Genomic DNA, 15,046 nt, shown 5'->3' with positions numbered 1-15,046 from the left:
AGCTGTGTCTGCTGTGGAGGAGGATGAAGGGCACTGACAGCCCACATACCTGGGAGTCACACTGCAGTGTGCCCAGGCAAAGCTGGTGATGTGCAAGGCTGCATGGTGAGGTCCCAGCTGATGGTACAAGGAGGCACCTGTGCAGTAACCCTGTGTCATCCTTTCCCCCAGATCTGGGGTCCACTAGCAAGGACTGCCTTTGAGCTGCTTCTGCCTGCCCCTTCTCCCAAACTGTGAGTATCAGCTGTATTTTTTCATCTTTTAGAGGAAGTTTATAATTAGGCTGGAATTCTTCAGGCAGAGGCAAAGGCCATGCTGGATTGAGTTAGATTGTTTGGTTAAATTTTGAGAAAAACTGTTCTTCATTAAAGAATGTGTGCTGGTTTCCAGAGCAATGGCTGAGACCTTCCCCTCTGTAGTGTTCAGAGTCTTGTGCAGTTCTAAACTTGAGTTTCTTTTCTATTTAAATACTTAAAGCTTGCCTTTGCTTTTGTTTTCACAAGACTTGAACTGAGCTGGAGGGGTGGCACAGGCTGTGGAAGCAGAAGCTGGGTCAGCCCAGTTTGAACTGGCCATGGCTGTACAATCACTGACCATGTGTGCAGCAGGGCCTGAGCAGCCCAAGAGGGGTTGTCAAAAGTGTTGGAACAGGAAATTCATTTACTGAGGAGTTTGAAATGGTTGGTTGTCTCTGCACAGGGCAGAGCAAAGATCTCAGTGGGTGAATTGAGTGAGTTGGGCTCTGCTGCCTCGTGTGTGAGGAGCTGGCTGCCCTTTCTCTGCTGTGCCTGATTGTGTCTGAGCACTGACACTCTGGTGTCTGTGGCCAAAAAGTTACCCCTTCGAATGTGTGTTTTGCTTTTTATTTTGCAAAATGTCTTTCATCCTCAGCAGTGTGGCCCCAGAGGTCCAGCTGGGTGGCAGAGCTGCCCCTGGCTCGAGTAAGGGGAGCTCAGTGTGTGAGGCTCACTCAGTGTTTGGGGTGAGCCAAGGATGGACGTTTTTCACCAGCCCGTCACCATGGCATGAGATGTGCTGCCATGGCTGTGATGAGAGCTGCAAGGGGAGAAGTTCAGAGTGGGTTTAGACACAGAAACCCCCGAGTCCAGAGGGCTCCTGGGCCCTGGAGGGTGGGGGGCTCCTCCACAGGAGGTTTGGCTCTGCTCCAGGTGCTTGCCCCTGCCCTGTGGGAGGCTCTGGGAAAGCAAGCAGACCTGGCTTTCACTTCTGGTGGTTCTTCCCATGATTTCTATTAGCAGGTCATAGATTTTAGGTGGAAAGCTTTCCTGCAAGCTCTGCAGCGTTAAAGAGGCAAGAGCAGGAGAGAAGAGTGGGGACGTTGTTGCTGCAAGTAGAGAAGTACTCTCCCCTCATCTGGCTGGATGCAGCCCTGGGAGCCTGGTGAGGCCATGCCTGGCCCAGGGCCTGTCACTAGAGGTGTCCTCAGAGTGTCCCTGTGCTGGGGCTGGGGCCAGACCCCTCTGCTGGGAGCACCAGGGCAGGTGCTGCTGTTCCAGCCCCCTTTGTGTACCCCCAAAACAGAGCAGTGAGGAAGGGCCCAGCCATGAATTCATTACAAGTGTTTTCACCAAAACATCTGAAAGGGTTAAAAAAACCCTAAAGGAGCCATTGTGAGTTGTTCTGGTAAAGCCCAGCCTAATGTGGTGCCGTGAAAGCACTTCGTGTAACCAAAAAGAATACTAGATACAGGCTTATTTCTCTGTTTGCAGAACTGTTTTTGAAGAAAAAAATGCTATTACTTTTTTAAAAAATCAAGATAGAGTATTTTTTCATAGCATAACACCAAAAGGAAAGTAGTGCAGCTTTAGACAAATTAGAAACAGGCTTGAGTATTAGACTTTACATGGATGGTACTCGGGTATTAATCCATTAAAGTAATCAAAAGAGCTTAAATAAGAATCTGGAGGTTGCAATATATATGTCAATGAACAAGCTGTAAAACTTCCTGAAAAGGTGATTTCAAAGCCATATTGTCCAAGCTTGGCAAATTGCATATTTAATTATTTTGTCAGTCCCTCTTTCTACTCTAATCTTTTGGTGAAATACCTTTAGACATATGAAATCAGTTAAGATAATTAGGGTGTGATGGAATTAGGTGTTACTTGATTTTTAAGAAAGATACCATCCTCTGCCTTGGTATAAAATGTGTGCAGACCCCAAAAGCTGGACTGTATTGCAATGTTTTCTTTTCTATAAAGATCAAAGGTCTCCAGCCCCTTTCAAGATGTTTGCAGAATTTGTTTCCTAATTATCCCACATTTACTTATTTGTGTGCTGGGACATCAGAGTTAACTCTTTGATTGTAAAGATGAGATGGGACCTTCCTCCAGATGACTGCAGCCAGCAAAGCCTTGCATCTCAAAATTGTTTTTCAGATTACATGGCTGCTCCAGTTCTGAGGTTCTGGTGTGGTTTAGGATAGATGAGGTGTTGGGTTTGCTTGATTTTAATACCCCAGTCCTCTACAGCAAAGGTTTGGTTTTCCACAGTAAGAGTTTACACCTTCATTAATATCCTTTACAAGTTTACAAACTCTTGGTAAGCAACAGTAAACTATTTAGGCTTTGATTTGTCTGGGAGTTGGAACTGTTTTCACCAAACCTTTATGGTCTTTCCATGATATGGTGCCTGAGTTTCTTCAGCAGAATTTTCTATAAAAGTTTTGAAATTAGAATTTCTTGGCTCACTTCATTGACTTTATTTTTCCCCCATCTAGAGGGATATAAAAGACTGACAGGACACCCCAGAAATGTGAAAACAGGCTGTAAGTTTTGCAGTTTCAGTTGCAAAGTTACAAAAATAAAGTTGATTAGAATAGCATGAAATCAATAAAATAAAAAGTAAAATATTTATAGGGGAAGTCTAATATGAAACTTTTTTAAACAATGTGTTTTATTTACTTTTTATACATTTCATTTCTCATATTCTTTTGAACTTTTTTGAATCTTCTCATATGTTTCCTAATTACATTTGCCTCTCTGACTCCTGTCTGTATTTCCTTCAGCATAGCAGGGTCGAGTGTTTGTCTTGGTTTGTGTTTGTTTTTTCCTTTGAAAAATCAAACGTGCTGCATCGAGCTTTTCTAACACATCAAGCTTTTCTGAGGGTGCATTTGCAAAGGGGTTCAGTGCTCCCAGGGAGGTGATGGGTGCTGTGATAACAAGTGAGGGATGTGCCTGAGCTCTGCCTGGGACCCAGCAGCACCAATAAACACCCATCATGGCTGTTTTGGGGGGAAAGTCGCTCACATGCTGCCTGCTGACAAGTATAAGCTTTTTTTCTTTTTATGAAACCCTGCTGTGCCTGTTTGTGGTTCAGCACAGGCTGAGCAGGGCCCCCTCAAAGCCTGTGAGGAAGAGGAGGGCAGGGGGCTCTCCTGCTCATCACGGTGTCCTCCAGCACTGTCTATGTCAGCGTCTCTTTGTGTCTCTTTGAGCACCTGATGACGCTGATTGCAGCCCTGGGGGCTTATCTCGGCTGTCCCCACCCCGCAGGGTCCCCCAGCAGTGTCCCACAGCCCCAGCACCGCTGCTGTCCCTGGGGATGGACACCTGGCTGCTCCTCCCCAGCCCTGCCGGGCTTCCCTGGGCCGGCAAACATCCCTGGGCTCACAGCGTCCCCCCTGGGCTCACAGCGTCCCCCACCGGGCTAACAGCATCCCCCCCGGGGCTAACAACATCCCCCCCGGGGCTCACAGCATCCCCCCCGGGGCTCACAGCATCCCTGGGCTCACAGCATCCCCCTCGGGGCTCACAGCGTCCCCCCCGGGGCTCACAGCATCCTCCTGAGGATAACAGCATCCCCCCGGCGCTCACAAACATCCCCCCGGCGCTCACAGCATCCCCCCCGGGGCTCACAGCCCCGAGCTCACAAACAGCCTCCCCTGGGCTCGCTGACACTCCCCCGGGCTCACAAACAGCCCCTGGCTAACAGCCCCGACCCCACAAAGAGCCCCCCGGATCCACAAACAGGGCACAGGGGGGTCAGCGGGTCGGTGGGAGCCGTGCCCGGCTCAGGGCGAGGGAACAGCCCCGCTGCCGCTCCCCGGGGCTCTGCACCCTCCTCCTCCCCTCTGCAGGGACCCCCCAGAGCCCCGGCGTGCCCCGGGCCGCCCCCAGCCCCGGTGATCCCCCGGGATGGGGATGCCTGTGCCCTCCATCCATCAGCCCCCGGCGCTGTTCCGGCAGGGTCAGACCCGGCTGCGGCAGCGCCCGGAGCTAATGGGGCAGCCTCGGGTCACCGATGTCCTTAAATGCTTTCCTGACTTTTGCGGGGCCACTTATTTCTTTGCCATCTTAGCTCAGGTGTGAGGTTACTTATTGGGGTGTTTTCTTTTTTTTTTTTTTTTTTTTTTTTTTTTTTTTTTTTTCCTCTGCTTTTAAAATTCGGAGAGATTTTCTTTAGAATTCACCATTCCAGTCTTTGCTCTTAAATCGGTGTTTGGGGTTCCCCCCCTTGTATCTATTATTTATCCACACAGAATTCTAAATTTCTCTTTCACACACTTTGATAGGAATAGTTTTCTTCCTCAGCAATCAGGATATTCCTCACCTCCTTAGCACCCCACAGGAAGTCAGTATTCATTTCAGTATTTAGGTTTTTTTATAATTCTTGACTTCAATAACATCGCAGCTGAGATTTTTATATTATGTACCCAGCTCAGAAAAGTGTTGGAGAAAAGGTGAGGTTTTTTTAACTAAACATGCACTAAAATACATCTCAGATTCCAACAGCCATTAATAAATATTTCAGGTGATGCTCTGGATTGAGTGCATATCCTTCATTCTGGGCTGGGCAAAACATTTAAGTTCTTCATTTTGCATAAAGTTACTATTTTTATTTTTTTTTTTTAATGCCCAAATTTGAAAAGAAAAAGCATCTTGGGTGTTTTAGTGATAGGCTTGCTAAAAATCAAGACATCTCCTATGTAAAAAATGGGTAAAAATTTTAATTAAACTTGAACTTTAAAGTGTCACAGGAGTTTTTGAAACAGTTCAGCCAGTGTTTCAACCCAGGGCTCGCTGAGGGGATGTGATGCTGCCCTTGGCAGCTGCTCTTGGTGCCTGCAGAAGAGACACTGAGGGCTTTCAGACCAATTTGATTCAATCTCATCTTGGAGATTTCTAATCTGAGCTGCTTGAAATATCCAGAACAGTTTATTCGGCTTCTAGGTGCAATTTTGCCCTGATACCCCTTTACTAAAAATCACATTTAGAAAGGAAAAAAACAAAAAATAATAATTTAAAAATAATTTTAAAATAATTTAAATAAATAAATAAATAGAAAATGTGGGAGAGGAAGGAAATGCAAAGAGATTTTACTGACAAACTTGTGTAAGTTCTGGATTTTGAAACTAAACTCAGAAATTCCTCAAAGACACCAACTTTGTTGTATTGCCACGAATGGTAACACAGAACGTGAACCTCCAGCTCCTGAGTGACCACAGGAACTGGCAAAAACAACTGCTTCAAGAACAAGCAGCTGCAGCCCACAAAATGTTGCTGCTGGACGTGGAGGTTTCACTCATGTTAATTACTGTGATGAGCAGAACCGTGCTCTGCAATCAGCATCCTTGAGAAACCAGAGATACAGTTCTGTTCAGATGGCTTAAAAATAATTTTCAAAGCTATCCTCATTGAAAAAATCTAAAGCTATGTCATTGCCAGTTATAATTAAGTCAAACTTTGTTTTTACTTAATTCTAAACAGATTAATAACATCTATTAATAACATACATTAATTCCATGGAATATCTTGCCCAGATAACTCCCTGCTGAGGAAAAGGAGATGCCAGGCTCCATTCCCTGTCCTTTCACCTGCTTTTCACCCATTGCAATTTATGCTGCAGTTTTAGCCAAAGCAGCAATGAATCTGTTTGAACCTATATCTTAAATTCACCTGCCATTTTTTTGGGCTAAGCTGGTTAAACACAACTAGAAACACGAGCCTTTACCTTGCTGTGCTTTGGTGCCCGAGCTGGGAGCAGAGCCTGGGAGCCGGGAAAGGAGCCCGTGGTGGATTTGGGTGTGCTCAGTCTCTCCTCAGACAGGTGCACAAACACTTCCCCCTTTTAGGTGCTACCTGCTCTTTACTGGACGTTTATTACAAGTTGATGCAATTTCACAAAGCACCTGCATGCAATAAAAGCCTATTACATGTGTGAGGCCTTAAGGAAATTAACGGTTCCTCCCTAGGGATGCATATTTTGTTAAGATGTTTATTACAGATGAAGTGGTCCTGGGGTAAAACATTAACAAGTTGTAGAGTGATAAAAGGAATTTTATCATTTCTCAGTGACACAAATAGGAAGAAACCTTTAACTAAATCTATAAAATTCCTGCTTCCTAATGAATTTGCTTTAACTATTTATTAACTGGATGAACTTACACAGGCTGCAATTTGGATTTTTTCCTTCCTCGTCCCCTCCCAAAACCCAAGCAGAAGGCATTGTCTGTAAATTGATGTCATCTCTGGTGCTCTAAAAAGAAACTTTAGATCGATAACCCTTTTTTAAAAAATCAATTCTTTTTCTCTGTGGGTTTAAGGCAGGGCCCTAAAATTGAGATCATTCTTGTAATACTGATTTTAGAATTAAATGCAACATTAAAATTCTGTGTTATAATAATGCTAACTCACGTTACTGAAATTACATGTTGTATTTTAGGGTTCAATCCCAGGATTTTATTTTTGGTTGCCATTCCTTTTTTTAGCACCATATTAATGAAGTTTGCTCTTTACCATTATTAGAGATGAAAGCAGGAGCATTGCTTTGGACTGAGAATGCTCAATCTAATTGAATTATATGAATGTAGTTAAATGTCTACTTCAGAAAGGCCATATTCACTTTCAAGATTAGTTACTCCAAGAGTTAATGGCCTATTTAAGCAACATAGTCCAAGAGCCAAACACAGGTGGGCTGTGTTAATAACTTTATTTAAACCGTTTTTTCCCCTTTTGAGAGGCACAAGCCATCCATTAATGCATTCATTAGAGTTTATGGCACAGTTCTGCTTTTCTCCTAATGACACTATCCAGACTCAAACTTGCTTGGCTAATTTAACCCAGCTGCCCTTTGCCTCTCAGCAACAGGTCCCTTGTTCTTTGGTCCTACAGGCTGAAGTGTCACCGTGATTAGTTTTTGGTCATTGCTGCCCTTTTTGATATTGTTTTGTGTTTTCTCTGCATCAGAATTTACTTTTTCTTCAGAGTTTTTGCCGGGGGTTTGTTGCAGCAGCTGTTGGAAGGGGCAGAACAGTGCAGAGGCATTGCTGCAGCCCTCGCATTCCAATGTGATTGAACATTGTGGTTTATGACTTGACTCTGACCAAACAAGCTCATGGGTTTTAATATCCCGCTCTGCCAAAGGTATTTGTGGAAGTTCCTTGCAACTGCAGCATCTGAGCTTGCCTGGACTTTGCAGTCTTAAGTCTGATCCAAATGTGCCTCTTACTGATGTCATTACAGCTGTGAAATGTGTGAGTGTGTACAGAAGTGCCTGTTTCCTTCAGTAGCTGCAGTGGAGGTGACCTGTGTGTGTTCAGTAACTAATTCCCCAGGTACTAATGAACCTCGCAACAAATCAGAATGACCAATGCATCACCGGGAGAGGAAAAACCAGGGTGGGTCAGACTCTGCACTGGCAGCTCCTGACACTTGCAGAGTTATTTTAGATTATTTAATCAGTTTGGGTATGCATGACTGATGTTTCTGGGAGTCCCGTGTTAGCTGTTGGTTTCTGCTCTGAAATGTCACCTCTGATAAACCTGTACAGACAGTGGGGACGGCCTTGACCATAATGAGGTACTGGACCAGCCAGTCCTGAGCAGCCCACGGTGATCCTGGCCAGACCTCAGGACCACAGTGCCCCTGAACTCCAGCGACCACGCAGATCAGTGTTCCTGGTGCTTCCTAACAGAGGGATTTGTAGGGAACAACGGCTTAGAACACTTCTGTACCTGCACCTAGAGACAAGGAGCACAACTTCAGTGGGATGGCAGCGATGCTGCAGTGATGCTGCAGGTACAACACTGTCACTTCTGCACGAGCTGTAGGAATTCTGTAGGAATTCTCACTGCAGACTCTACACTTGCAAACTGCCGCGCTGTGTTTCCTTTTACTGACCTTACAGCGGTACATCATCACCACCGTCTCTGCTGCCCGCTGATCGCTCTCTTTATTACCCTGTGGCGAGCGATGCTGTGGGGCAGGTTCTGCCTGCTCAGGGCTGCAGTGAGCCGGCCTTCCCCACGGGGAGTGGGGTGCCGTGTCCCTGTCCGTGTCCCTGTCCGTGTCCCTGTCCGTGTCCCTGTCCCTGTCCCGTGTCCCTGTCCGTGTCCCTGTCCCGTGTCTGTGTCCCTGTCCCTGCCGTGTCCCTGTCCCGTGTCCCTGTCCCTCTCCCTGTCCCGTGTCCCGTGTCCCCGTCCCGTGTCCCTGTCCCTGTCCCTGTCCCCGTCCCCGCCGTGGGCGGTGTCGCCGCCGCCGCTCGCTCATGTCCCGCTGTGGCCGCCAGGGGGCGAGCGGGGGCGCTGCTCCGCGTCACCTGCCCGGTACCGGCCCCGCCCCCGCCGGGAGTGACACCTGTGTGTGACACCGGGACACCTGTGTGTGACACCGGGACTGCCACCTGTGTATGACACCGGGACACCTGTGTGTGACACCGGGACAGTCACCTGTGTGTGACACCGGGACACCTGTGTGTGACACCGGGACAGTCACCTGTGTGTGACACCGGGACTGCCACCTGTGTATGACACCGGGACACCTGTGTGTGACACCGGGACTGCCACCTGTGTATGACACTGGGACACCTGTGTGTGACACCGGGACTGCCACCTGTGTGTGACACCGGGACACCTGTGTGTGACACCGGGACTGCCACCTGTGTGCGACACCGGGACATCTGTGTGTGACACCGGGACATCTGTGTGTGACACCGGGACTGTCACTTGTGTGTGACACTGGGACACCTGTGTGTGACCCCAGGACACCTGTGTGTGACACTGGGACAGTCACCTGTGTGTGACACCGGGACACCTGTGTGTGACACCGGGACTATCACCTGTGTGTGACACCAGGACACCTGTGTGTTACCCCAGGACTGTCACCTGTGTGTGACGCCGGGACTGTCACCTGCCCGGTGAGGGGCCTGTCCCCGCTGCAGTCTTCAAAGGCTTTTCCAACCTAAATTCTATGATCTCTTGGCAGTGATGGATTGAAGACCCCGAGTGCCTGGCCAGCCCCGGGCAGGGGTGGGTGTGAGCCTCAAGTGTGAGCTGAGGTAAAAGGCCTCATGAGGAATGCATTTTGGGATTGGCTGGAGACTAAAAACTCCCTCCTCTGCAGCAGCTGCAGCAGGGCGTGCTGCCAGCACCCTGCCCCATGCTGGTGTCAGATAGACAGCTGCTCACTGCTGCTCCCATCAGCTCCTGAAAGAAATAATTCGAAAGAAAGCTCTTGCAGCTGCAGGAACACCTCTGTATGTCTGAGGGCTGCTGGGCAAATGTGGTTAAAGAGTGGTCCTTCATCCAAAAAGCGTTTGGGTGCAGTTGCAGCTCTCCTTGGCTCTGGAAGGACAACTGCAACCAGAGACAATTTTTCATTATGGACAAGAGAATTATGAGGTACAAACGAGTGTGCACCAGAAAGTTCATAAATTACTGGGGATTAGCATCAGCGATGGGAAGATCTGCTGTGTGCAGCCTTCGCCTGGCAGAACAGGCAGGATCCTGCACAGTGTTTGTCACAGATCAGAAACAACAGCCCTTTGACAGATGCCACGTAGATCTTCATCTCCAAATTCACCCATCTGAGAAACATCTGTGTGCTTAGGCTGGCAAATCTCAAGGAATGCTCTGCCAAGCAGCTCCTTCCGCTTTCATAGCTCTGTAATCCCCACTCCTCCTCTGAAAGGAGCAGGAGTTTGTGCGGCTCTTCAGGAAAACCGTGTGGGTCCAGCAGAAGTCTGTGAGGAAAAGATTCATGGCATGATCAAAAAGCACCCAGGCCTTTTACAGGCAAGGCTCAATAGGTGCTTTAAGCAGTTATAAATAACAGTGAGGAGTGAGGGAGCAGATTAAAGAGCCGAGCCCTGGGCTCTGTGGCGGGTTGGGGGGGGACAGGCAGCACAAGCTGGGCAGAAGTGTCCCCAGCACCGGGGACAATGTGGGCTCTGTGGCCATAGCTGCTGTCAGCCCAGAGCACAGGGCTTTGGGGCTTGGCTCAGGCATCTCCTGTCCCAGCAGTGTGGCTTTTCCCTGGAAATTCGTGGCAAAATGAGCACCATCCCTCAGAGTGCCCCCGAGCCTGCCCAGGCTCTCTGTCCACACACTGGCAGAGCCCTGGGGGCTGCAGGGATGGTGCCCGTGGGGAGGAGGAGCACAATGAACATGGGCACAGGTTCTAGAGCAGGTCTGTCACAGCTTTCCTCCCCCATCACAGCCTGTGGGTGAATTCCCCCAACACCAGCTCCCTGCTGTGCCACCATCCCTTTGGAGTCTCCTGTACTGGTTATAGAACAAGGCCCATTTCCCCAGGGGATTTTGAATTTGAAGCAATTCTGGGAAGTCTATAGGTTTTGCATAGAGTCTGCAGCAGTCACTAGGGATTTTTTATAGTTTTGTTTTTTGTTTTATTTTGAGAGAAACCTTTGGAGAAGTATTACTTGCCTAGGGGCTGCCCCAATTTTTTCCATTTGTGCAGGCAAAAGAATATTGATGGGGAGGGGCATAGACACACACAGTACCCTCAGGGCTAAAGATGTTTCATAGGAAATTGTTGCTTTCAGACAGATGAAAGCAGATCCCTTTAATTTTTTGTTAGTGCACGCAAGGAACAAAGTGCTGTTCAGGTGTGCTGGTGTTATCCCTTGGGTCCAGGCTTGGTCTCTGTGGAGCTGGCTTGGAGCTAGTCTGGAAATGAAATGTTAAAGAACAGCAGAAGTGTTCTTTTTGTAAAGGAGCATCCCCTGCAAATGGGTCCCAGCAGGTTGAGGTGACAGCAGGGCTTTCAGCTGTCCTGGGGGGACACGGTGACAGGCCATGGCAGGGTCTGTCCCTCTGATGGACAGTGAGTGCCTGGAACTGCCTCACTTGGAGCTGCTCCCTGTGCTGAGCTCCAGCCCCTCACTCTCCCTGCAGACCCCCAGCTCTGGCCTGGGCCACCGCTGCAGCACCAGGGAACACTCCCCTGCTCCCTGCCCACACCATGCAGCCCTGCTGGCCACTTCTCCCCTCCTGCCAGCAAGGAAAGCAGCATGTTTGCTTAACATTTGAGGGCATGATTTATAAACAACCCTTAATGCACCTTTTAACCTCTTTTTTTCATTGTTTAAATTTCAAATTTTTTGGATGCAAACTCCTTAAATCAGTTCAATATGCTCTGAAGGGCTTTGCTAGAATTTGTGCTGAATTGTTTCCAAATGGAAACACAGCTCCAAAAAAAAAAAAATCATGTCAGAGATTTTAATTGACTCTCCACTATGTGTGTGCCATTAAATAATTGAAGTGTTTCCAATACTCATTGATGCCTCGATTTGGCAGGTTTTCGGGTATAGGCATAAAAAAGGCAGAATGTAGAAGTTTTATACCTTGGGCTTCACAAAGGATTCCCTCAGGATTTAATTGGGATTCCTGTAAAACTGTGCAGAACATTGCCAATGCAACTGGAAGCCAGGTGAGCTCTTGGTGAACCTGTGTGAGGTTTGGTGTGACCCCAGTGGCTGGGAGGTTTTGGATGAAAATCAGGCAAAATTCACCGATTTCACCTGAGCCTTCTTTGTAATTTTGGAGTTTTCTTTGCTTGAAACACAAAACCAAATCTGAGGGCCCTCAATTTCTCTTTCTGGGGCTTTCTTGAACAGGGTAGATTGAGAACCGGATTTGAGGATTAGGCTGTTTCTCCCTGCAGGATCTGTGATGTTCTCTGCTGGCTCCAGCTGCCCCAGGTTGGCTTCTGCTCCCAGTCACACCAGGCAGGTGACATTTCTTCACTGTCCTTTGTCAGCTCAGCACAGGCCTGAGCTCTGGTTGCAAACAAGAAAAAGTCATCAAGAGAACAGGAAATTCATACCTAAACACCATAACACTGCAAGATTTGCTCCCATCAAGTTTTACTGAAGTGAATTCCTCTTAATCCATTTAATATAACATTTCATAGGCATGATTTTTAACTCCTGGAGCAAGTGAGATAAGGTGGTGTCTTGTACAGAAGCTGCTTTCTTGGGGTAACAAAGTGCTCTCAGCTCAGCCTGTTCCCCTTGTCTGGTTGCTGACCTTCCTTCTCATGTTTCAGAGGCACCTGCCCCTGCACCCTGTGTGGAAAAACCCTTTCCAAAGGCAAGGAGGCTCTGGGGAGAAAGAGAAGAGAAGATAAACTTATATAATGGAAGGAGGACTCTTTCTCATGTCTTTCCTCTTTTCATGAGGAAAACTATGTGATGAAAAAAATATTTTCTATTGATTGTTTTTAACAGTCAGGGAAATAGCAGCTACTATTTCATGTCTTTCCCCCTATTTAAGGCTGCTTTACTACAGTGGGAACTCTTTTCTTCATGCTTGTGTTCAGCCAGAGAAATATCTGGTATTCTTCTTTTCCTCAGAGAAGGAAGCTGTGGTTTAGTAGTACAAACACTGTAAGCATGCTAAAGAAATGCCAAAAACATTCAGCTCACATGTATGATCCCATGTTAGTTTAGTCTCAGCTGAAGAATGTCAGGATGCTGCTCAGGGCACTGGCTGTGCCCACGTGCAGTCTCCCTCAGTTTTACTCCCGTGCACTCAGTTCCAAGAGAACTTGGAGGTCCTGGTACCCTCACTGCATGGTCAGGGAATGAACGGGCTGCTGGGGTTACTCACCCCTCACTTGTTCTCACAGGGCCTGGGGTGGCTGTGCCAGCCTGGGGCACGAGGGGGTCACCACGCTCGGGGGGTACCAGCACTGGGGGAGGTCTGGAATTGTCTCTGTGCCTCCAATCTTAAAACCCTCTGACATAAAATCCAGACTCCAGGCCAAACTCTGCCAGTCTCAACTATTTAATATCACAGCTTTTTCAATAGGTTTGTATTGTCAATAAAATAAGCAAAGATGGGTTTCTGAAGTGTGTTTTACTACACAAACCATACAACCCTCAATGTAAATTATCTTCCACTCATCTCATCACAGCACTTCTCACAGCTTGACTGTATGTTCAGATTTCAAACAAATTCCCCAATGCCAAGGACCAGGTAATAGAGGGATCTGGCCCACCATAATTGACTAAAATATTTCTTTCCTGTATACAAAGGGTGTATTTTACACACTGTTTTGATAGTGTGTAAAATCAGTTTTCAGCTTATGTGCTGCTGCATCGTGGCCTGTGTCCTGCACTGCAGGGAGCAAAGGTGCCCCATAGATTCCTCCATCATTCCTGGCTGGAAAGAAAAGCACACTAGATGTGCTGTACCAGAGCAAAACACACATACATGCAGATTTTGCTGGCCAAAGTCCAAAGCATCACCTGCTCCTGCAGTACTCCATTCTTGGGATTTATTGTGGTTTGGTGCAGTTGTTCAATCTTTTCGTGTCCAGGAGCCAAACCATCAGGGAAGCATCTGGGAAGAGCACCTCATCCCCTGGCATGCAAACTATGCACATGGGGAAAGATGCTGAGGAAAAAGAAAAAAAGCTTGGAATTTCCACTGGCTGCAAGTCATGTTGCCCAAAGCAATCTCAGAGGATGAATGCTCTAATGAAGCACAGAGCAGGCAACCTTTTCTGGGGCTCCCACAGCCACCCCATCCTTTTGCCCAAATATTGGCTGCACAGCATCATTTGGGGCTGCATCAGCAGGGAGTCCAAGGCAGAAAAACTTGAGGGATTTTCTCCTTCTATTTCCTGTTGTTCCCTTCTCTGTGACTTTGTGCATTTTCCTTCCCTGGTCTCATGTTTGGACCTTAACAGGTCGCAGGTGGCCAAAGTGCCCCAGTCAGTTGTGCTGGAGCAGCATTAATCAAACCAGCTACAAATAATGCTCCCCTCCCTGTGGTATGGTAAAGAAAACTTCAGGCAAATAGAGAAAAACTTGTTTTCAATGCTCAGGAGGGATTCCCCTGTCAGGCCAGGGAACATCCCACAGGTGTGTGTGTAGCAGGAGGCTGCTCCTCCAGGCTCCTACCCTCACTGTGGAGCTCCTGTGCTGTCCCCAGCAGGGTGGGAAGAAGGAGAGGAGCAAAGCCTTTGCTGTTCTGGCTGCCAGTCATGCCCTGAGTGTTTTGCCTGTTCCCTGTCACTGCCTCCTGCCTTGAGTAGCTTTTTCCTGCAGCTTCATTGCCTTCTTACTTTCTCCTGCGCCCAGAGCTTCAGGAACAGAGGAAGAATCTGATCTTGGCCAGGAATTAATAGATAGCAAAGCTTCTCTGCCCTAGCTGCTGACATGTTTCCAACCTGGAATAATTAAGAAGTATCAAGCATCTTGGAAAGCAGTTGACTCCCACTAGGTTTCCTGCCTGATGTCCAAGTCAAAGGAATCAGATAAGATGTGGTGATGTTGGGGAATGTTTATACAAACCAGACTCACCCTTCTCACATGCTGCATACATGAATCCATTACAGCACTCATCTTTCAGCAGACATCTCAATAAATGGCCTCTAATGTATAAAATAATTAAATCCTCCTCATCTCCCTGTTAAATCCTTGTTGTTTTTTTTCTCCATTGTGTTGTTCCTTCCCTTCTGAGCTGTCCTGCTGAGCCCAGCAGGGATCCTGAGCATTCATAGTCCTTGGTGTGTGTGGTGGGGCTGGGTGTGACCATCTCCTGTGTCATTGCCCTGCTCAGCTTTGCACAGCTGGAGGATCTCTCTGGGCAGGGGCCAGGTGGCAGCAGTGCCAGCTGTGACCCCAGGAGCCTCAGGGTGCTGAAAGGCCCCTGGGCTGTGCTCTGAGGGTTGTGTCTGCACTCTGGGTGCTGTAGGATGCTCTGTGCCTGCTGTGGGGTGGCAGCAAGTTGTTCAGCTGCTCTGGGGCTGTGTGCCAGGCTCTGAGTGGTGCTGGT

The sequence above is a fragment of the Zosterops lateralis genome, assembly GCF_965231275.1.
Source record: "Zosterops lateralis genome assembly, chromosome: 20".
NCBI lineage: Eukaryota > Metazoa > Chordata > Aves > Passeriformes > Zosteropidae > Zosterops > Zosterops lateralis.
This window is presented reverse-complemented; position numbering follows the sequence as displayed.